This window comes from Protopterus annectens, chromosome 10.part0 (assembly GCF_019279795.1).
Source record: "Protopterus annectens isolate FY-2018-M chromosome 10.part0, PAN1.0, whole genome shotgun sequence".
Classification (NCBI taxonomy): Eukaryota; Metazoa; Chordata; order Ceratodontiformes; family Protopteridae; genus Protopterus; species Protopterus annectens.
Window position 1 is genome coordinate 142,907,365 of NC_056744.1, and position 25,779 is coordinate 142,933,143.

Genomic DNA, 25,779 nt, shown 5'->3' on the forward strand with positions numbered 1-25,779 from the left:
AAGTTAGAAAATAATGGCAGACATTTGAGTTTCAGATTTCATACCCTTCAGAAAATTCATACTAATGCAAGACCTACTGCTGTTCTATTATCTAAGTTAATAAGAGCAATATTTAGCAATTGTCCTTATTTTTGGGCCTGTGTCCCACTTCTAGTTCTATGTATGGCTTTGTCCAGATTTCTTGCTCTGAAGTTGAAAGGTATGAGTGTCAGAGCCATCACTGTCAGCCAGAGACATTTCAAATTGTGACATACTTGTTGCAACCCACTCCCCATTGTAGTGGCTCTGGATGTGTCCAAGGAAGGCAAGGAGCAGTTATGCAGTGTAAGTGTGCAGAGTATTCCCCCATCCAAGGTAGACCACAAGTACGACCGTGGCTTTTCATCTGTCCTTGATTTTGCAGAATGTTCTGTTTTTTTGTCATATATTTTTATACTGTTGATTTATGCTTCTTATTATTCAGGAAATGCATGCTATCACAGTGCCCTGTTGCTCTGTTTAAGTAGCAATGATTTAATGACCATCAGGTAAGCTTGTCGAAGATTGAAAGATGCAAGTAAGCTTTAATAAGCATACTGTTAAAGAATTACCAGCATTGAAAGCCTTTTCATTGTCGCCATGCCGAGAATATTTACATAACTAGATAATGTATAAGCCTTGGGTATTGAAATGCATATGACAGTATTTGTAATAAAAGGACAGGATTACAATATTTTCAGAAGCTCATTACATTTGTTGGAGACTTGCAGTCATCTTTTGTTGGAGACTTGTAGTCATCTTTGCAGGCTTACCCGTAAACTAAACAGAATGCCAATCTATCATGTGTGATCCATAACTTGTGCAGGAATCCTTTAAGCAATTTATCTTGAGCTTGTTTCTTGCTTGCTGTTCATTTTTTATGATCATGTCTTCCCCATGAACCAAGTAGATAGTTGTGTTAGGCAGCAGGTCTTTTTTGGATAAGAAACAAATATTGTCTGTATAAGAAGGAGGTAGCATACCCCTCAGCTGTCCAGGGTTTTGCAGAATGTCCAGATTTTTTGCCCCATATTCTTCCTAAAAAGGATTGAAGTTGCTAAATAATGACAGACATTTGAGTTTTAGATGTCATATCCTATAGAAAAATGCATGCTATCATCATCTTCTTTCGGTCACCACAGCGGATCATCTGTTTCCATTTCTTCCTGTCCTCTACATCTTGCTCTGCCACACCAGCCACCTGCATGTCCTCTCTCACCAAATCCATAAACCTTATCTTAGGCCTCCCTCTTTTCCTGTTACCTGGTAGCTTCATCCTTAGCATATTTTTCCCAATATACTCAGCATCCCTCCTCAGCACATGTCCAAACCAACGTAATCTTGCCTCTCTGGCTTTGTCTCCATACCTTCCAACCTGGGCCGACCATCTAATATACTTATTCCTAATCCTGTCTACCCTCGTCACACCCAGTGCAAATCTTAACATCTTTAACTCTTCCACATCCAGCTCAAACTCCTGCCTTTTTGTCAGTGCCACTGTCTCCAACCCATACAACATAGCTGGTCTCACTATCCTCTTGTAGACCTTCCCTTTCACTCTTACTGGTACTCGTCTGTCACAAATCACTCCTGACACTCTTCTCCACTCACTCCATCCTGCCTGTACTCTCTTCTTCATCTCTCTTCCACACTCGCTGTTACTCTGAACTATTGATCTGAAGTATTTAAACTCATCCAACTTCATCACCTCTACTCCTTGCATCCTCACCATTCCTCTATCCTCCCTCTCATTCACACACATATATTCTGTCTTAGTCCTGCTGACCTTCATTCCTCTTCTCTCTAGAGCATAATTCCATCTCTCCAGGGTCTCCTCTACCTGTTACCTACTCTCACTACAGATCACAATGTCATCTGCAAACATCATAGTCCACGGGGACTCCTGTCTGATCTCATCCGTCAACCTGTCCTTCACCATTGCAAATAAGAAAGGGCTCAGAGCTGATCCTTGGTGTAACCCCACCTCCACCTTAAACGCATCTGTCACTCCCACCGCAGACCTCACCGCTGCCACACTACCCTCGTACATATCCTGTACCACTCTTACATACTTCTCTGACACTACTGACTTCCTCATACAATACCACAACTCCTATCTAGGCACCCTGTCATATGCTTTCTCTAAGACTACAAAAAAACAATGCAACTCCTTCTAACTTCAATCTTTAATGACTTGCCACTAATTTGCCAAAAAAACACAATTTTATGAAAAACAGACCAAAAATGTGATGCAAAAATATAAAGTTGCCACACAATACAGCTGGGAACCTGTCAAAAAGGGACACCTTTTTAATATTAACACTGTTAACTTGAGCAGCTAAAAAATAAGAGTATCTACATGCATTTCGGAAATAAAAGTAATAACTCTGATCATTACAGTTATATATTATTAAATATATATTAAACCCCCCACGTTTTCTTCCAAAATTGCCATTTTGAGAAGGGATTATTAGGGGAGAGCAACATTTTGAGCCAAAATTAGGGACAATGGAGAGGTTTGGATATTCCGAATTCTACAAAGCGATTTGCACATATCTCTCAACCTCTTAATGCAGGAAATCTGGACAAGGCCAAATATATTTGGGGAACATACAAACACTACTGAAAATTGCTCTTGTATAAATGTAAGACAGTTGATAGAATAACAGGTCTTGCATTAGCATGCATTTTTCTGAAGGTTATGACGTCTGAAACTCAATGTCTGTCATTTAGTGACTTCATTCCTAAATGATTTGCTAGAAAACCACAAATTTTATGAGGAACAAGCCAAAAATAAGAAGCAAATATCTATTCATTCTGCAAAAATATGGACAACTGAGAGGTATAGTTCAACCGGGGCTGTCTGAGTTTGCTACCTTTTCCCCGCTCACAAAATCATGGTTGAATGGAGCCTCCCCCCTGCAGCCATTCCAATGTCCCATTCCTTGGTTATTCTGCCCCATTTACCATAAACACTGTAATGTGCATACTGCTTTACTTCTGCGAAGATTTAGATTTCATTTGAAAGTTTTATTTTGCATTTTACAGCACAAACCCTAATAGACATCTGTTAAACAAAGCAATGCAGTCTCACAATGAAAATAGACTTAGCATTAAAACTTCTCTGCCCTTGAAACTCGCATGCATTGAAACAGCATTGAATCCCACATTCAAAGAAAATACATTTTGCCAATGGCAGATAAAGATTAACTCTGGGCTGTTTTCAAAATCATAGGCCCCTTGAACATGAAATTGCGCTTCATCCAGCTATGACTGACAAGCAGCAACCCTGCCCAGTTCACACTTCTTCAATAGTAGTGAAAACTGTGTCTATGAATTTTCAATCTGACACAATGAAACTGTATAACACACACTGTCAAAGATGGATGTCTGAAAGCAGGTATTTGCTTTACAATGCACCAAGATCATCTAGTGCATTTCTAAATGTACAAGACTACAGTTTTCAGATCAGTTAGCAAAAGAATGTTGATAGCAAAGAATGCACTACCATCAAATTAACTCTGGTGAAACTCATTTAATGTAAGCAGTAACATGGTTCCTATGGTCAAGATAGATAATTTTGCATTTTATGGCATTTATGCATAACTGCAATGTTTTTCATTCATCTGCGATTTCATGTAGATCTAGGGTTACTATATTCAGGATACATAATATTTCATTTTATAGTATTTAACAATAACTGCAATATTTTTCATTCTTCTAGATTTCATTGCTTCTGCTTTCTGTTTACTTGAAAACGAGTTTTTGAAAAATGTCACAAAAAGTCCTCCTTGCCAGTTTCTCTGCAATGCCCCCACTTAAGAGCTCTTAGCAGTTCAGTCTCTTGCTAACAAGCATTTCCATAGTAAACACTACGCTCAGTAACCAACTGTTCTTGGACTTATTCTGATCATTTGTCTCTCCTTTCTAAGATGGTGTGTCAAAGTCAAGCTCCAGTGAAGTACAGGTGCGCACCCAATATCCTTACGTACTTTAATGTCCTATTCCCCCATCTGATTATTGCTACACTTGTTAGCAGACTCTTCATGCACACAAACTACTCAAGACACCCATATTTTTGCAATCCACTAAATTTGAAAACATAGACCATAATTTTCTGAGGGGGTTATCAATCTTCTTCCTTTTAAATGAAAACCACTGACTTATATCTACTAGTCCCCTAAAGGAAACAGTTACACCAAAGAAAAACAGCTGTTCTCCATTCTTTTGAAACTACACCAGATGTTCAAGCAGCTCTTAAAAAAAACATATATTTGAATTTGCATGTGCATCCACCTTCAGGATTCTGATTTTTTCCTGATTCTTTTCAGCTGAAAGCTCACCTGGGTTCACTTCTCTTATCTCCTTCCTATTCATCTATATTCCAGACATATGATCTGCTTATCCCTTCTTGCACTATAACTAGTGACAAACAATCTCTGAACATAATGTCATTTTTTGCCATACATTTTCCACAATATCTCTAAATTTTACCCTTCTTGTTGCATATTCCTTGTTGCAGATGTTGCCAAAATAGTCTCATCTTCCCATAAATTATGACTGTATACATACAATCTTATATATCACTTCTAAAGCCACTACAAGCAAAACCCTAACCTGCAGACATTGAGAATAGGTACAAATACCCTTGAAAAATAGGTGCATCTAGCCAAGAATCTGGACATCTAATTGGCATAACATCTGAATACTTTACAGAACATAACTCTCCCCACTTCCCATAGGAATGTGGGCTATTACTCAGAAACGCATTAAAAAAATGACAGTGACAAAAAGGATGGAAAGATATATCAGTATATTATCAAACTGACAGTGTAAAATCTACTGACTTTAATGCACTGTTTTGCAAATTTCTACCACACTATGTCTTTTATTTTTGCTTCTGAAAAAGAGAGATGTAAGATGAGTCTCCTCTTTCTCTGCATTACTGGACTCACTGGTATGTTAGTCATGTAGTTTGATTTTCTGACTACTACACATCTGGTTAGCAATACCTCAATTGTATTTTTGACTGCTGTAGAGGACATCTATGAAGGACTTGCACAGCTGCAATTTGCAAGCTTCTATATTGAAAGTATACATTTCTATTTTGATAGCCTTTAGCTTCCCAAATAAAATCTTCTAGAACAAAGCGACCAGTGAGAACACAAAATTTACTGATGAGGAACTCGTAACTTAACAAGAAATTGTGTATACTGCATACAATACTAATAAAGAAACATTCATTTTTTTTTCAGAATTAAGCAACCCTTCCAACTTCAAATAAATCAAAGTTAAGTCTGTTGAAAACATATGAGGTCTGAGAGCACTTTCATTTCCACTCATTGTTTTTTGTATTAAAAACATTACTTAAAACAGTATAAGACACAGGACAATTACCAGTTAAATACATATGCCATGCAACATTAGGCTAAGCATTAAAATTTGGATGCTTACTTCATGTTTAATTTTTACATATTCATTGTAGCAGGGATATAATAGAAATTCAGATGTTAGATAATAAACACCCCAAACAGAGCTGACAATGAATGTTTTTTAAGTTACTTCCTGATAACAGGAAATTAATTTATACGGATGGCAATTACAAAACAAAATGGAATAGAAACTTTTCAATATTTTTAGATATAACTGGAAATCTGAGCATGTGAGAAGCTATCAACAGCTATATGCGTAATGAACATTTCTGATGTTGCCTGTTAAAATATTTATAATCATTTACAGGATCATTTGAAACTGATTGTCATATTCTAACAGTTTCTGAAAAGTTGCATAAAGTCAGTATGCAAGTAGACTAGAACTGGAAGCTACAGCATATGCAATTGAAACGGAGTTCAATTCTGAGATACAGTTCCATGATTGATTTTTTAACTATATAATCCAAACAGCAATTGGAAAATCAGCAGCATTTCAGAAGGATAAAGCAGAAGTGGTTCAAAACAAACACATGTTCTTGCCAAGAGAATGTTTGGAAAGGAATCAAAGTTTGTGAACCTTATAGATAGCTGATTGTGCTGAGTATATTCTGCAAGATGTCCTACTTATTGAGACTGGAATCCTACATCATTAAAATGACACATGGTGAGCATATGAATACCATTTCTGAGACTTTCCTGTGTGGCTTCTTTTTATTTAACACTACAAAGATCATGTTTCACACTGAGGATGTGGGGTTACTAACTACTCTCAGTTGTCATCAATCTTAGTATACATTAAGTTGGAGGTGTGAAGGATTTCCTCTAATTGTCGGGTGGTGGAAAACCTCCTCCCTCCCCTAATAAGAAACCCATCTTGGGGCCTTGTGTTTTTGGCTTGTTAATGAGACCTAAAACATCTGCCAAACAGTATTCACAGAGGGATAATGCCCTGATTATAGCCCAGGCACATGCACACACACACACACACACACACACACACACACACACACACACACACACACACACACACACACACACACCTACCTTACTCACTCTGATAAGTGTCCCGTCTGTTATCTTCAGTGAAGTCCTCCTCGCAGCAGGTAAAATAAATCCATCGCAAACCTGAAACCGTCCATTTCAGTTCCCACTCGCAAACTGTACACCGTGCGGTGATGTCAGCATCTGCGCCTGGACTTGAAGGGCGTTCTTAAAGAAGAATGCCCAAAACACTTTTTTTAATTTAATCAGCAGATTCCAGGGGGGTGCAATTGCACCCCCTTGCACCTGCCTGTGGGCGCTCTTGCACCAGAGGAACAGTGTATATAGCAATTTGTTCAAGCTGCAAATATTTCTATATTGGAAAGACAGAAAGGCTTTTCCGTAAATGTGCTTATGAACATTTACACGCAATTGCCAAAAGCAACATGAATAATGTCCTTTATAGACACAGTGAGAGCTGCCCCACATTTACAAACTTTGGTATTTTAGAAATAATACCTAAGAGCACCAGAAGAAGCAGTTGGGAAACACAGAAAAAAGGGGCTCATTCAGCAACTCAGGAGGAATGCTATAGCAGTTTCTGGTTTAAATGACCACACCTCATTGGCACCAATACTTAAACTATTATCAGCCGGACTATAAAGAGAAACAACCAAGCAACACATATTAAGGTACATTTGGATCCCTACTTTTAAAACAGAGTTTAAGACAGGATCTTACAGAATGATTTGAAACTTATATTATACACACCTTGTATGAATTTTTGCTATTTGTTTTCAAATTTGAGTAACTCAGAAACATATAAAGGTTGGTGAAAAATGCTTAGTTCACTGCATTATCGCTTTTATTCATTCATTTTGTCCCATACTGTTTCACAGTACTTTTAGGTTGATCAGTGTTTTTTTTGTATTGTATCTTGAGGTTAATCACATTTTACATGCTTAAATGTAACACTCTCTCTTTAAAAATTTTAAATGTTGTACTAACTGAACCATATGACTGCATGATTTTTAAATAAAAAGGTTTTATATGTAAGTTAAATGGTTCTGAAGAAGTCCAAGGTTGAATGGACGAAAGTGCTTGACTGTTTTTATGTAATTGGCATTCTTTTTTGTTTGGAATTTATAAAGTGCCCATTTTATGTGATACCTGGAGTCAGTCAGCATTCTTATTTACTTCAGTGATAAACTAACAGTCTACAGTGCATTGAGGGTTGCTGTTGACTGTTCACTACATGAGCCTTTTTTCATTTTACAAGTTCAGAGTAGTGCCATCTCTGACACCTTCTGATATGTGTTGTATTTGCATAGACAACCTGTATCTGGAACCAGGTATCTCAATGAAAGGTTTGCACCCAGCACCTGCCATGAGAGTTCTTATCAGAAGTAGATATGACATTTATATTGTGCAGAGAAAAAATAAGAATTATTTGTATAGTTTTTACCTGAATGTTTGTTGCTGGAGGATTGTCAAAATAAGGTCTGAATGAAAGAAATGTTGTCATCTTACACTATCCAATAAATGTAATTATTATTCTCGTAAATGTTTAAATGAGTTCCCTGGTAAATGGGCTTGAGTCAGACATTGAAGTAGGTTTCAGACATATGAACAGAAAATATAATATGTGGGCAATTCTACTGCAGAATGTTCTGTCCAGCATATTAACTGTTCTGAATGCAGGAAGCTTTTTTTTGTAAGACTGCAGATTATACTAATTTCACTTCCTTCTGAAAACAGCAAATGTTTCAAAATTCATACAAAATTCTCAGAGTATGGAAACCTTAGCAGTTTTTATAATTATAGAATCTATCTAGAAAATCTGCAGAGGTAATGGTGTTTACAGAGTGTACCTATATAGTGTATATAGATTGTCTGCTGTATGATTATAATTCAGTTTTATATCAGTTAAGGTATTTCAACTTTATTCAGTCTATGATAGCAATACTGTAGCAATTTTATGCAGCTGTATTTGACCAAAGCTGAATTCAGTTTTGGCACAAAGTACTGCATTACTATTAAAGCAAACAGTTAATGTATAGTCTTGCAACCTTCCTTTGTCAGAAAAAAAAACAGAAGTTAGCTGACTTCACAATACTATTTATCACACTTTAATGCCTTCAGTACTACCCCAGCTCCTTTTGTGTGGAAGTAAGGAACAAGAGGTAATTATATATAACTAATGTAAAGCAGAATAAAAAGAAATAACTCATGGCATGCTAAAATGGTTTTAAAATTATGGCTCAGAGGGACCTCCCTCAAGTGTGATACATAGGTCAAAAAATCATACTTTTGTATCATCTGAGTCACTTTTTTTCTGCAGTGCAAATGATACACTGCAAATGATATTAGCATCATAACTCAGGGCAAGTTCACATAATGTATCACTGTATCTTGTTTAAGTTTAGCACTATTAGATTGTTAATTGAAGCAGAAGTACAATCTAAAACACTGATTTTTAATTACCAGACAAGTTGACATAAGGCCATCCCACAAAGTTATACTGATCTGATGTCAGTTTATGCATTCCAGTTGTTTTGGGACGTACTCTGTCTGAGATCTTAGGCTGCATAGATTTTATGGTGGACCTCTGTGACCATATTCCTAAAGACTTTCTCTCAGAGTGTTTTACTTTGATGTAAGGTCTAACTATAAGATAGGCTTTAACTGGAGTAAGTCACTTATATTGAGAGCATGTCTTTTGGAACTGGGCCCTTAGAACTTACACATCACAGATTTGCATTGAGTACCAATTAATATGTCCTTGTGCCGAAGCCTTGAGTGTGGCACTATTAGTATGGCACTTCTTGGAAAACACTAGTGCTACTACAATGATAGCAGTGAATCGGAAGATAAACCTTGTGCTAACCTTAAAAGTGACACTAGAGAGCAGCTGCCCCATGCCAAAGAAAGCATAAGGACTCTATATAAATTCATCAAAACTGACTTCATAGTAGGAGCTGCCCATTACCAAAATAAGCATAAGGAATCTATATGAAGTCATCAAAATTACTTCATAGTAGGAGCTGCCCCATTTCCAAAGCAAGAATAAGAACTCTATATGAAGTAATCAAAAATAACTTCATAGTGGGAGCTGCCCCATTACCAAAGTAAGCATAAGGAATCTATATGAAGTCATCAAAATTACTTCATAGTAGGAGCTGCCCCATTTCCAAAGTAAGCATAACGAATCTATACGAAGTCATCAAAAATGACTTGACAGTAGGAGCTGCCTATTACCAAAGTAAAGATAAGGAATCTATACAAAGTCATAAAAAATGACGTGATAGTAGGAGCTGCCTGTTACCAAAGTAAGCATAAGGAATCTGTATGATGTAATAAAAAAATGACTTCATAGCAGGAGTTGCCCCATTCCAAGTAACCTACATGACATCATCGTAAAGACTTCATTGTAGTCTGATTCATCCTATCCAGCTCAACAAAAATAGCTACAGTGATACAGTGATCAAAAACAAGAGCTGTCAAGTCAGATACAAACTATATAGCTCAAAAGAAGGACAAAGACTGAGGAAAATCACTTTCCACCCCCGCAGTTTGCCTAATTAATTATATATTAATAAAATATCTCAAAAACTACAGAGCTGTAGGAACAGGGAATTATTGTAATTCCCTCTTCCCTTAGGTTTTGCAGCCTTGAAGTAGCTATAAGTATAGGGTGAGGTAAAGCCAACCATGTTGGGGTGCGGATGGAGCTTCATCCCTACAAAACATTTTCACAGATACCTTCATTTAAACTTCTACATAATGATTCATTTGATGAGTTAAGCATAGCTCCTAATGATTTCAGACTTCATTCAGCTGTTATTTTGATGATCTCGGTATGATGAAATGCTCTGTACAGAAGTAATGTTCAGTGAGTTAAAGTGGAGCCAGAGAAAGTACATTGAAGAGAAACACTACAAATGTTGTTACAATGGTGATAAGAAGATGAAATGTGTGGAGACTTTTAGATAAATTTCAAGATCCGAATAATTAACTCTGAAACTTGAGTCCCATAACACAATAAATATCACTTTACATAAACTGAAAAAGTAAAAATAATTATCTGTGCTGTGAGTGAGCTATCTCATTCAAAAGAGAACCATTAAAATAATAAACACAGCCTCAGTCTTCAGATGACACATCTTTATTGATGACTTACAAACTTCCACCTTCTCTCTAAAGTCATCTCAGCATTCATTCAGGGTATGTTGCTTTTCAGAAAGGGGTGCTCAAACCAACCAGAGTGCTTAGAAGGCCCTAATCAGAATCATTCCTGGGGAGCCACAATGAATATTCATGACGAGGGTGGAGTCTTTATATTATTTCGGTATTAAGAAAGTATGGTAGCTCATACTCTGAAAGTAATGGATCATTTAGCATGCTGCTAGTTCTCAGGGTTACACAGAATTCTTCTTGAAAGTGTATATACTGATTCTGCACACTTGAATGTAGAAGCAATGCCAGGAATCACTGGTTTGTCTCTATATGACTATATAGCTTCATTGCTAATGAATGAACTAAACTGATCTGCATATTTGGTGCACTAATGCTATAGAGTAGTCCCAGTCTGAATATACAACATAGGTAAGTTAGATCACATGCACACTAATATTATTCATTGTCAGAACTGGAGAAGTATCTGCCAGAACAGGGAAAATATAACTGTAGAACTGAAGAAATATATTTGTTTGGAAGAGTTAACATTAGAAGTGCAAAAGTATAATTCTCAGAGGAAATATTCAACAACTGATACCTTCTGAAACTCTCTACCTGTTTAAAAAAATTTAGAAAAAGAATTGATGATTGGGATCCATAAATTTGATTTATTCATCAGTAATTCAATTAGCCAAGAAGCCTGAAAACGTACAGTGACTTACATACTGAGTATCAGTACAAAAGAAGCCTTGAACCTATTTAACCAGCTAGCTTTCCTTGAAGAGGAGGCACTAAAAAAAAAACAATCACACTTAGTAATCTTGGAATAACTATGAGCCTAAGAGAATATTTAGCAGAGTTGTATTGCAGTTTTACGGACTTATCTAACTGAGATGAAGGATTGTGCCAAATTCTGTACATTTGGAGAGCTGTGTGAGTCATTCAAAAGGGAAAGAATTGCTGCTGGGATAAAAATGAAGAAACATGAGGCAGCCAATTACAAGAAACAGAGCTGACATTATCAAACAATACGAATGGTTGCAAAACAAGTAAAATTATTAGTGCATAGTTAAAATCATGAACTGATTAAAAGGGGTGGTGCAAAATCAAATGAGAGTCAAACAATAAAGCAAAAATGGAAATGAAGTTAGAATGTACTGCAAAATTAATATTAAGAAGAAAGCCAAGTGAGAAATCCAGATACATGTCCATGCTATTTTAATATGTATCCTTGCAATATGTGTGGCTATAAGCAGGGAAGGATACCCTTACTTTAATATGAAGAAACATCTAGCCTAATATCCTTCTCTCTCTGATTGGACTCAGAGCATGTTCTGTAGCATGCTCATGTGTTTTTGTCGATTTAAGTATGTTGACATTTCCATGGATTGACTATTAGCAATAGATCCATATATATATATATATATATATATATATATATATATATATATATATATATATATATCTTCTTCTTTCTGCTTTTCCTGATTAGGGGTCGCCAAAGTGGATCCCCTGTATATATAAATAAATATATATATATATATATATATATATATATATATATATATATATATATATATATATTCATAGGCCTTTTACAATCCTAGTCCAAAAAAATTGCCCAGACACTGTGCCACCCGATGTTAGTTCACAGTGCCCATATCTAGTAGGGCAACTGAAATGATCCCTGGAGTGAACTTTCTGTTACCCATCCACTTATCAAGATTTCTCTTGAAGAGGGCCAGCAAGGTGCTCTGCTTGACATGAATGGGAAGCTTATTTCAGAGTATGGGCAGTCTTTGTGAGATGAACCTGTCCCTCCAGCATGCTCTGCTAACTGTGGTAATAAGGTTGTGATCTCTGGAGTGTGTGGTGCAGGGGATTCAGATTTCTTTAGGTGTAGCATTTCAAGTAGGGCTGGTCAGACATTGCTTTGTAGGTCAAGCAGAGATCACCTCTAAGTAGATGATAAGAGACTGAGAACAGCTGACGTTTCTTGAGTCTGTCCATGTAGGATATGTGTTTAAGGCCTAGGATCCTTTTTATGAGGTACTTTTGTGGCCTCTCCAGCTGTTCTATGTGTCTGATCAGCTGCATGCCAAATGGGGTGTTATATTCGATGATTGGCAAAGAAATAACACTTGAAAATAAACACCAAATGGAGAACAAACCACACTGGTGTCCAAGTAAAAAGTTAAAAAGTTAGCACTTTCATTTACTGTATTAAGCAAACTTCATCAGACAAAATTGAATGAAAATACAACCAAATTTATATTTAAAAACTGATAATTGGTATGACATCATTTCCTTCAAAAGAAGACCAAGCCACTAATTAAAGTACCAAACCACAAGAAAAAATGTACCAATAGAATGTTCAAATAATAAATAAATAACATATATAAAGAGCATTCAATACATAGGACATAAAACAAATAAATGACCATATAAAACATATAAATATTATGTATGTGTTTGTCATCTCATTAATGCCCTCAATTTCAGCATACTTTTAATGGAGACTGAGTCATTCAGCCCTGGTGCAGATAAGGAGTTAAGCCTCAGCTGCCCAATTAATTCCCTCTCTTCTATTTTCAAATCCATGGGACCACCTCTCACATTTTCATAAATCTTTTCAATAACCAAAAATCTGAATTCATGTTCAGGGAAGGTATTAATATGCCAGGCTAACGCTTTGTTCAAATTTACTTTATTAATGGCATAAATATGCTCATAAATCCTGTTTTTAAGTGGTCTCCCAGTTTTGCCCACATAAAAAGCTGGACATTTCGAACATAAAGCCAGGTACACCAATCCTTTAGTATTACAATTAAATTTATCTTTGATGTCATAATTCCGTCCTTTAATACTAAATTTGTTACCCACTTGTATGTATCGATACCAACAACATGCTTGTCATTTGTACATACCACAATGGGGTGAATAACATCTTGTACTAGTCGCCTCAACAATATTTTTCAAATTCAGTCCTTTTCTAAACACTAAACTGGGTGAATCACCCACTTGATGTTTGACATTGGCGTCATCCTCAAGAAAACATCAATTCTTAATCATGATGGATCTTAAAAGGGGGGCAGCAATAGAGAAAGTAGTAATAAAGCTCAGACTAGCTATATTTTATCAGAAAATTTTTTAGTACTAGCTGAGTCTGAGATAATCACTTCTTCAGTAATGATATCCTCATTCATAACATTTCCCCATTTAGAAATATAAAGGTCTGAATCACTGTTTATTATTTGGGACCTAAAACTATCATGTTCACCATTCAAAAGAGGTGTAAAATGACCATTTGACCTTTTCGCATAGACCTCACAAATTAATTCACCAATTAATTTGCCTGGGTAACCCCGTTTGGTAAACAAATTCTTCAAAAAAATACATTCATCATTAAAATCACATTCCAAGGAAACCATCCTTACAGCCCGAACAAGTTGACCCTTGATGACACCCCTCTTCTGAAAGAAGGGATGGCAGCTCGAAAAATGTAAAACAGAATTAGAATATGTTGCTTTCCTAAATATTTTGGAAATAAACCTATGGTTATTATGGTCCTTAATTAGATCCACATCTAAAAAGGAAATCCTATCAGTATCAAATTCCCATGTAAAATCCAAAAAAATCAGTATATTTTGTGATATGTCTCACAAAACTTTCAGCTGAATCCACATCCCCTCGCCATAAAATAAAGATGTCATCAAGGTAACATGTGTACCAAACTGCTCTCTCCTTGAAGACAGTGTCCTCAAAAAAGAAATTCGTCTCCCAAAAAGCCATTACAGGGTTTGCAAATGTGGCTCCACAAGGGGAGCCCATGGCTACACCCGTTTTCTGCAAATATATTTCCTTGTTGAACATAAAATAATTGTTGTTCAAAATCAATTCTAATAAATAAATAATTAACTCAATACATGAGCCATCAATCGATTTCCTCACCATGAATTCTCTAATCCATTCACACCCAGTACCTTGGGGAATTACGGTATATAAGTCCCGTATATCAATGGTGAGAAAATTCAAGTTTTCCGAAAATGAAAAATTATTTATAGCTGTTAAAAAGGCCCACAAGTCTCTACAAATCTGAGTCTGGTCCTTCAATACTAATTTCAGCTTTGCATCAACAAATTTAGCACACCCATAGGTTATAGATGGCCTTCCGTCAATAATCGGATAGAAGGGAGGGTTATTAAGGTCCTTATGTATTTTGGGTAATCCAAATAACATAGGAGTCAAAGGGTGTTCTATTAATAAAAAATGGTATAAATCAACGTCGATACATCCCTCAATAAATAGATCATTTATGAAGCCTTTCAACCGCTGATATGCTCCATTCATTTCATTGAGGGAAACCTTGACATAAAAATCACATGCCAATAAAGAACAAATCTTATGGTCATAGCATTCACTATCCATAAATACCAACCCACCTCCCTTATCGGGCTTCATAACCCGAATGTTGGATTCTTATTTCAAGGTTTCCCTCAATGAAATGAATGGAGCATATCAGCAGTTGAAAGGCTTCATAAATTATCTATTTATTGAGGGACATATCGACGTTGATTTATACCATTTTTTATTAATAGAACACCCTTTGACTCCTATGTTATTTGGATTACCCAAAATACATAAGGACCTTAATAACCCTCCCTTCCATCCAATTATTGATGGAAGGCAATCTATAACCTATGGGTGTGCTAAATTTGTTGATGCAAAGCTGAAATTAGTATTGAAGGACCAGACTCAGATTTTAGAGACTCGTGGGCCTTTTTAACAGCTATAAATAATTTTCCATTTTCAGGAAATTTGAATTTTCTCACCATTGATATACGGGACTTATATACCGTAATTCTGCAAGGTACCAGGTGTGAATGGATTAGAGAATTCACGGTGAGGAAATCAATTGATGGCTCATGTATTGAGTTAATTATTTATTTATTAGAATTGGTTTTGAACAACAATTATTTTATGTTCAACAAGGAACTATATTTGCAGAAAATGGGTGTAGCCATGGGCTCCCCTTGTGGAGCCACATTTTCAAACACTGTGATGGCATTTTGGAAGACGAATTTCCTTTTTGAGGACACTGTCTTCAAGGAGAGAGCAGTTTGGTACACCCGTTACCTTGACGACATCTTTATTTTATGGCGAGGGGATGTGGATTCAGCTGAAAGTTTTGTGAGACATATCACAAAATATACTGATTTTTTTGGATTTTACATGGGAATTTAATACTGATAGGATTTCCTTTTTAGATGTGGATCTAATTAAGGACCATAATAACCATAGGTTTATTTCCAAAATATTTAGGAAAACAACATATTCTAATTCTTTTTTACATTTTTTGAGCTGCCATCCCTTCTTTCAGAAGAGGGGTGTCATCAAGGGTCAACTTGTTCGGGCTGCAAGGATGGTTTCCTTGGAATGTGATTTTAATGATGAATGTATTTTTTCGAAGAATTTGTTTACCAAACGGGGTTACCCAGGCAAATTAATTGATGAATTAACTTGTGAGGTCTCTGCGAAAAGGTCAAATGGTCATTTTACACCTCTTTTGAATGGTGAACATGATAGTTTTAGGTCCCAAATAATAAACAGTGATTCAGACCTTTATATTTCTAAAAGGGGAAATGTTACGAATGAGGATATCATTATTGAAGAAGTGATTATCTCAGACTCAGCTAGTACTAAAAAAATTTCTGATAAAAATATAGCTAGTCTGAGCTTTATTACTACTTTCTCTATTGATGCCCCCCTTTTAAGATCCATCATGATTAAGAATTGATGTTTTCTTGTGGATGACGCCAATGTCAAACATCAAGTGGGTGGACTTTCTAACCAGAGTGGCAATATGGTGGTCGAAGGTGAGGTGGCTGTCGACCTGGGTGCCCAGATCTCTTATGGCCCCTTCAGTGTTCAGTGGGCTCCCATCAACATGGTAATTCATGGGAACTGAGTTTTTTTTCAAAGGGGATGATAATGCATTTTTTGGCATTAAGCTTCAGGCCATGGTTCCGAAACCAGTCAATGGTCTCAGACAGGCCCTTTTGTAGAATGTCTGCATCACTTGGGGAGTTGATAATGACTCCTAGCTTGCAGTCATCAGTGAACTTGGTCAGCCAGAGTCCCTCTGTATTGGCCCGGACTTCTGAGAAGTAGATGCCAAACAGGAAAAGGCCCAGGACCGAGCCCTGTGGGACTCCACTCATGACTGATCGACAGTCTGACTTCGAATCCACAACTTTCACTCTGTGGGTCCTGTCTGTAAGCCAATTTGTAACCCACCTAGTGATGTAAGGATTGATGCCTAGTTTGGTATGTTTATCAATGATACCTGAGTGGGGAATGGTATCAAAGGCCTTGGCCAGGTCAAGGTAGGCTGTATGCACTGCCTTACCCTCATCCACAGCCTTGATGACTGCCTCGAAGAAGTCAACCAGGTTCAGCAGGCAGGATCTCTCCTGGACAAAGCCAAACTGTGTGGGGTCAAGAGTTTGGAGACTGTGTATATCTTTGTTAAGCAGGTCCATGATGATGATGTGCTCCATGGATTTTCATACCAGACTCATCAGGCTAATGGGGCAATAGTTCACAGGTTCTGCAGTTGCTCCCCCTTTATAGAGTGGGATGACTGTAGCAGTGCGCTATTCATTAGGGACATATCCTGAGGTAAGGCTGTGATTGAACAGGGCACACAGATGTGGTGCCATTTCATTTTGTAGCTCATGTAGGATGCAGCCAGGGATATTATCAGGTCCCATGGATGCTGTATTCTAGGCTTTGGATAATGCAGCTTTTACCTGTGCCACAAAAATGGTGGGTACCAGGCTTTCTTTTGGTATTGTGATAGGGCCCTTGGGGGGGTAATGTTGGCACTGAATCTGTCGGCCAGTATGTTGGCTATATCTGTTGGCTCAGTATAGGAGGTGCCATTTTGCAATAACCCAGAGCAAATCTGGGTATTGTCTTTGAGGTTTTTGATATAGCTACAGAAGGCTTTGTGGTTGTTTTTGGTGTCAGACGCAATTCTGCCCTCATAGCTGGCTTTAGGGGATTTGATAAGGGATCTCCGCTTTTCTGTTGAGACTGATAAGGGAGGTTTTCCAATCTTGTGACTTCATTTTATTCTGCAACAGTTTCTTCCTTCTGTTGTAGAGTTTATTGACGGCTGGGGACCACCAGATTGGCTTCCTTTTTTTGGAAGAGAGTGTCTTAGTTCTATTTGGTATGGCAAGGTCAATGCATTTGTGTACATGCTCGTACAGTGCATTAGTGTATGATTCAGCAGTCATGCAGCTATTTGCCATTGGCATGGGTGCCGAGAAGTTAGCCACCTCTGTTTTTAGGAGCCCAAAGTCAGCTTTAGAGAAGTTTTTCAGGGTGGTCACCTTAGCAAGGGGTGTAGGTGAGATGGAGATTTCCATGGTGATCAGTTTGTGGTCAGATTTAACCAGGGAGGAATTGACTATAGGTGTGGAGCAACAGTCTCCCATGTTGGTGATAACCAGGTGGGTCAATATTATAAAGCCAAAAGCTCTAAAGAGTGAATACAAGTACATCAACACATAAAGAGCAATGTACAAAAATAGCAAAACACGTATTGAGCGAAAATCAGAACATCGAACGTATTTGTTTGGCCGGCAGCATGATCCTGGGGATAAAGAAATATATCCTTTTTCCCCACTGTAGTGTGGTCTCAGAGTTGGTATATTTAAGTAGGAGGGGGTGTGGGGGCGTGCAGGGGAGGTTGCCCCCCCTGCAAAAGTGTATTATTTTAGTTTTATTTAGTTAATGTACGTATACCTGCATGGTGCTGTTGTTTAAAGAAACACGTTCGGTGTTTTGATTTTCACCCAATATGTGTCTCACTATTTTTGTACACTGCTCTTTGTGTCGATTCACTTGTATTCGCACTTTACAATGAAAGTCAATAGTGTAGCCACTCTGAATTAACTCCCTCTCACACCAATGGACACATTTTCTTCAGCAAAATGAATCAGAGGGAGAAACATGGCAGAAATAATATAAAAAACTTTAATACGGTTAGCACTTTCACATTACAGATGCTTCTTCAGACCATGAATGAAACAACATAAGCTAAAGCCACTTTATATACTTCTTAAGCTCTACCAAGTTGCTGTTAATTAATTGAATCAATTAATTAACAGTAACTTGGTAGAATGAAACAACATAAGCTAAAACCACTTTATATACTTCTTAAGCGCTACCAAGTTGCTGTTAATTGAATCAATTAACAGCAACTTAGTAGAGCTTAAGAAGTATATAAAGTGGTTTTAGCTTATGTTGTTTCATTCACGGTCTGAAGAAGCATTTGTGATGTGAAAGCGCTAACCGTATTAAAGTTTTTTATATTATTTCTGCAGTGTTTCTCCCTATGATTAATTTTGCTGAAGAAAATTCGCTCTTTACAGCTTTTGGCTTTATAATATAGACCCAACCAGGTCGAGGATGGTGCTTCCTCTAGTGGGGGTCAGAATGAGTTGGTTCAGGGCATTGGAAGTGATAAATTCCAGAAAGCGCTGGGTCTGTACATTGGTACTTGAATAGTTTTCCAATTTGATGGAAAGGTAGTTGAAGTCACCCAGTATGAGAGTATTGGGTTGGACCTTGATAGATTCCAGAGTGCTTAGGAAGTTGGAGTGAGAGTCCAGAGATATGTTTAGGGTTCTGTAGCAGGCTATGACTTGTATCACCATCTTAGCCCTTGTTAGTTGTACCTGAAATATCTTGGATGCATTATTCTGGGCTACCAGTCTAGAGGTGTGCGTATCCTTTAACAATATGGAGACACCACTGCCTTTGGAGCTTCCAGCTGTATTCTGGGGCTGAAAGGTATGGAATGAGTTGTAGCCTGGGAGCAGAGGGGTGCTTTCTGCCTCTTTAAACCAGGTCTCTTTTACAGCACAGATGTCGACATTCTCCATTTTGAGGAGAGCTTTGAGCGAGTGCATCTTGAAATGTAGACTTCTAGCACTGTGCAGCATGACCCTCAGATTGCATTTGTTTGTAGCTGTTACAGTGGAATTTTGGTCTTTGGAACACTGCCTAAAAAAGGCACTATAGGGGTGGCAAGAGCCTTAGCCAGTACCCGGAATCCCAGGGGTGACAGATGCAGGCCGTCTCTGGCAAAGCATCGATGTCTGTCGCTCATGTCATCCCAGGCAGACAGATACTGGATCCCCTTAGAATGACACCAGAAGCCTAGCCAATTGTTGAAGTCAATCATTTTCTGATTGTACTGTGGTATTATTCTGAGTGACGGTAGAATACTGCTCAGGGCTAGGGTCATACCTGCCTGGGCCACATAATCCAAGAGTTCCACCATATCTCTTTTCATGTAGTCCAGGGCGGTAGGTCTCAGGTCATTCATACCCACATGGACAATGACTGAGTCATATTTGTACTTGTTGTGGAGTGACCTGAGTGCATGGGTTATGTGGTGGATCCTGGCACCTGATGGAAAACTAACTTTCACCTTCTCCTTGTTCAACCTAGTGAGTGGGACATCAGTCTGCCTCAAAATTGAGTCTCCTATGATTAGTATATTGGACAAAGTGTTTTGCCTTAAGGGCTTGGGTTGAGGAGCACACTGTGATGGTGAGCTATGTGTTCTGGGGCTGGTGTTGTATTGTGGTGGTCAAGTGCATTTCTGTCTCAGGGGTCTCTGTTGTTTGGGTAAATTTTTATTGGGAGACTCCGCGAAGGTGGGTGTATGGTTTGTGTTTCTATGTGTGGGTTGTGATGGTTGATGTTTTGGAGGGCTGTGTGTTCTATGTAGTGAGTTGCAGGTGTTGACCTTCTCCTCTTGACCAGCTAGTCCAATCTTGGTTGGAGCATGCACTGCTTCCAGTTTGGTGATACAAGTGCATCTCTCACATGTATGAGTGTTGGGAGGTAAGAGGAGAGGGTTGTCTGTGTACATTAGACAGTTGCCATACTGTCTCAGAATGCCCAAGTGCACCAGATTAGCAGGATAAAGCACAGGAAATGGCCCTACAATCATACCAGGAGGGGTGATCATAGCTAATAAGCACTGGTGCTGTTACTGAGTAGAAACAGCTAGTGCTGAGAGCACCTAAGTGTGCTACAATAAATGCTACAAAAGCCTGTTAAAGTGCTAGCTGATTACACTAATTGAAGTGCAAAGAGTAAAAGAATAAGCACGTTCTAAGGGAAAAATTGAAGAGCAGACTTTCTGACACCGGAAATAGTTTACCTCAGCTGAGCACTGCTGCACAGTGTGCAAACATGGGCTTTTAAACCAGAAAGTTGAAAGGGATGTAAAAAATGCCCAAACGGCCAATAAACTACAATTTCTGAACCAAAAACCACTCCTCTTGTGGTACCTAGTGCTTACCACTCCCACTGATAAGCTAGAAGGCTTTCCTCCACCACAGAAAGGTCTGGGGGGCTCAGAAACTTGCAAAACAGTCCCGGATACAGCAAATCTGTATCTGGACTAGACTAGTTACAGGAAAGGTGGGAAACAAGCATAGATCTTTTTTTTTTTTTGGAAAAAAGCAGATTGAACAGTAGCAAAAACAGTTTAAATGCAGTACAAGCTAGCACACTTGAGTGTGCAGCAATATTAAGACAAATACAGTTTAAATCAATGCAGATAAATTAAAAACAACAAAAAACAAGTGCAGAGAGCAGTAAGTTATGGAGGCACTAAGTGCAGAATAAGAGCACTTGAACACTTAAGAAGACACAGAACAACAAACTAAGGCAGTAAGGTAGAAGACAGTTAAGTAAGAACAGCTGAAGAAAGTATAAATATATATATATATGTATATATATATATATATATATATATATATATATATATATAGATATATATATATATATAGTGGGGATTACTAGTTATGGGTGGCCCATACGGGCAAGCACCAATTGCAAAACAGTCTGTTCTTCACTCCTCCACCTGCATGACTGTATCTATCAGTATTATTTGACTAAGTACAACTTTGCAAACTGACAGTGTTGCCTGCAGAGTGCTTGATGGTGTGTGCATGTCATTACATTCAATGCTGTCAGTGCACAGCGGTTCTGTACATTTCTATTGTCATGTACCTAGGACACTAACAGACATAATAATGCTTTCTGGAGTATATCCCAAAATCCCTAGATGCACAGTTTAACAAAGTTGGCTATTGTGGTACAGCAGTTAGCGTTGTTGCCTCACAATAAGAAGTTCTCAGTTGGAGCTCCTTCTGTGTGGAATCTGTATGTCCTCCCTGCAGTCAAGTGAGTTTTAATGACATGCAGGTAGGTGCATGTGTGTATGTGTGTGCCTTCTATGAAGGTTGGGCACTGGGTTGGCAACTCAAGTCCGTATAAATATCACTGCCAATCAATCTGCGGACCGGTGATCCATGTGGTGACCTAACCGGGAAAAGCCAAAAGAATGAATGAATAAATGATATTTGGAAATAATACTAATTGCACGTATCTTACCAGTAATGTGAATGCACTTTCTATCTTATCCTGTACTTTAGGAAATGTTAATGCTTAAACTTCTGTGAGTTCACTTTTAGTACATTTGTTGTCTAACTTTGGCTTTCTAATGATCTTCTCAGAAATGAAGTAAATAGAAGTGCAGAAAATGATAGCACATTTCCTTTTTCTAGAGAAGTTTATGAAGTTCTTAGCAAAATGATCTTTCTGGTGAGAAGGTTTATAAATAACAGTAATGCCCAAAGCTGCACAGTTCTTTATCATTGCATGCAACTTCGCACATGCATGAATGAGCACTATCAACCATGAGCATGCACTTTTGTATGAGTCATGTATGCACATGGTCTCATTGTAGGTTCATATTCAATACAAGACTTTACATCTAAAGGAAGTCTATTCCACAAAAGAGAGGGACTATCTGGTACATATAGCTATTTCATCAGCAGGTCTTATTTATTTTTCAGTGGAAGTTAAGATCTCTTGACTAGATGTTGAGGGTATTATTTATCTTTGCAGATGTGGAGGAGATCAAACTGGACTGGATCTTCAAGGCTCTTCTGGATAGAAAAAGGTAATCTCTCAAGATTCTCTAGGAAAAAAGGGAAAGAGAGAGAGAGAGGGAAAAAGGATTAAGAGGTCTAGGTAGCTCAAGGAAGATGGCCTTGATTATCTCAGTGAGGAAACCCTGTTGTCTCTCAAGCTGGGTCATCTGTTTAGACAGTTACATACCAAAGGGGCCATTATACTTTATTACAGGCCTGATGAGGGAGGAGTAGAGGGGGATAATAACATTCTCAGATCTGTCAGAAATTCCCTTGACTATTTGTCTGACAAGGTAAAATGATTTCCTAACAACAATGGATACATAATGATCAAAGGATAGTTCACTGTCAAAGAAAGTGCCCAAGTCCGTACTGGCAGAGTCAACTTTCAAAGGGGTGTTACCTATACAGTAAGTATATGGGTGCCCAGTTTTGCCAAAAAACATTTTGCTGCATTTTTTGGTATTTATCTTTAGGCCATGGTCCTGGCATCACTTGGTGCAAGTTAGTCTCTCCTGAGGAATGTGGAAGTCAGATAGAAAATTAATGACAACTCAAAGTATGCAGTCATTTGTAAGTTTGGTCAGCCACAGGTCCTTGATGTCAACTAAAGACCAAAGAGAAATGTGTGTGTGTGTGTGTGTGTGTGTGTGTGTGTGTGTGTGTGTGTGTGTGTGTGTGTGTGTGTGTGTGTGTGTGTGTGTGTGTGTATGCATGCTAGGACCACTCCTTGTGAGATACTGCTGGCAACTACTCTTTTCAAAGAGAGTGTGCCTTCACACTAATAGATTGGGTTCTGCCAGTTAGCTAGTTTACTGTTCAGTGGGTAATATAGGGGTTTATATCTCATTTGATTAGTTTGTTTATAATGCTAGAATATTAGATGGTATCAAATGCCTTGGCCAGGTCAGGTCCAGGTAGGCTGTGTGAACTGATTTGCCCAATTTTAATGCATCAATAACATGTCCAAAGAAGTCCAACAGGTTCAGGAGGCTTCTTTGAACCATTTTATTTCTCCACTTTAACAAACCCAAACTGGCTTGGGGAGGAAGGTTGAAGAGTGGCTATGTATTGGTTAATCAGTTCAATAAAAATGTGTTCCATTATTTTACCAATAAGGCAGGTGAGGCTTGCAGTCTATAGTTTCCTGGATAAGTAAGTTTCCCATCCCCCACTGTGGAATAAGATAACTGCCACGGTTCTCCATTCCTCTGGTATGAATCTTCTGGAGAGGCTGAGGTTGAATAGATTTAGTGGCAGGTCTACCAGACAGCATCTGGTGCTGACAAGAATAAAACCTAGCACGTTATCAAGGCCCACAGAGCAAGTGCTTTTGGCCTTGGGTAGATCATTCAAGACTTGCTTGTCGGTGATCTGAGGGGATGGTGTAGGTGTGCTAATAACTTGTGAAAGTTAGGGGGGAAATATAGGAGTAAAGTTAGAGCCAAATATGTCTCCTATGCCCTTAGAAGATGATGAAATGCTGTTGTTGTTGTGCATTAGCTCTGAGAATTGTTAGGGATTATCTCTAAGGTTTTTGACATAGCTGAAGAAAGGTTTGTGGTTGTCCTTAGCAGAGCCTGCAATTTCCAGTTTGTACTTACTTTTAGTGGACTCAGTTTTGGTTCTGATCTCTTTGCATATCTTTCTGAGTTCATCTAATGATGATGGATTATTAAGCTTGCTTTTATGAGCTATGAGTTTCTTCCTCTTATTGTATTTTTTCATACTAGGGTTCCAGCATCAGGGTGCATCCCTGAATTTGGTATTGTATTCATTTCTTATTTATAGCGATGCCTCAGTACATGTTTTGAAGTAGGAACAGAAATTATACACAAAAATGGAAACATGCAAGATGGGGTCATCAAGGTGAGGAAGGTGCTTAAATTTCATCAGGTCATCAGTTAGCTGCTTAGGTTTACCAAAGAGTAGTCTCTAAAGACAGAAGGGTTTTGTGGTAAGTCAGGTTTACCCTCACAGTGAGTGTTATTAAATGGTTGTCAGATTTGATCAGTGACATGGTAACTGTAGGTGTTGAATATAAGGTGTCCATACTGGTGAGAGCCAAGTCCAATATTTATGAACTCCTAGTTGGGATTTGAACAAGTTGGTCTCCCAGGTATGAGGTGATGTAGCTTTCCCAGTTAATGGAGGGATTGTTGAAATTTCTCAAGAAAATAGTATTAGGTTCAATAGGAAGGGATGTCAATTTGTTTAGATATGTCTACTGGGCTGCAGGTGGCATGGAGGGGGTACAGTTGGCTGTGATATGGTACAGCATTCTATGTATTGAGAAAAAGATATGGAGAAATTCAAGGTAACTGACATGTTTTAACAGTCTGAAGGCAAGATGGCTTCTTAGAAGTATAGACACTCCCCATGCAATAATGTCATCATTTTTTGGTATAGGGTCTAAAAGAGTGTTCTGAAACCATATTTAAGTAACTATACAGGCATCTATATTTTCAAGAGTTAAGAATGCCTGTAAGGAGTGCAACTTCCTGTTTAAGCTTCTGGCATTGAGCAGTACTACCTTTATTACTTTTTTTTGGGGGGGGTTCATTCTTTCATTGTACTGAACCAGCTTAGTCCCCCACATCCATGTCAGGTCTATCAGCCAATCTCCGTAACCCCTGCAAACTTAATCTAGTGCATGTTGGTGCTGGTATGGATCCTAAGGGCATCCCAAAGGCTTGGCTATCCCTGCATCCATTGGGAAGGATCTTGTATGCTCTACCCACTCCCCACTTCCTCATGGTAACATGGTTGGATCTAAGGCCAGTCATGTGATGGGGAATTTGCAGTGTATCATCCTGTCTCCACAGCAGTTCAGCCATGTCCCCTCCCACCTCCTCTTTGGGCCATGCCTCCTCCCGATGACATCCACAGTCTCCATAAGGATCGTCACAGGAGATACCCATATCACCAGTCTCCCCTCAGGATAGGCATACCCATCTTTCCCTGAAGCTCTGTCAGTTGACCAAACTGCTAATCGAACCCAGGTCACCTGAGTCATAGTCAGGGCTGTATCTATCTCTGCCACCAGAGTGGCCAAGCAGTGCTACCATTACATAGTTTTGATTTTGACTGCTATGCAGGTAATTTGAGGAGACTGACTGAAAAACTGCTCAGTACTAGTT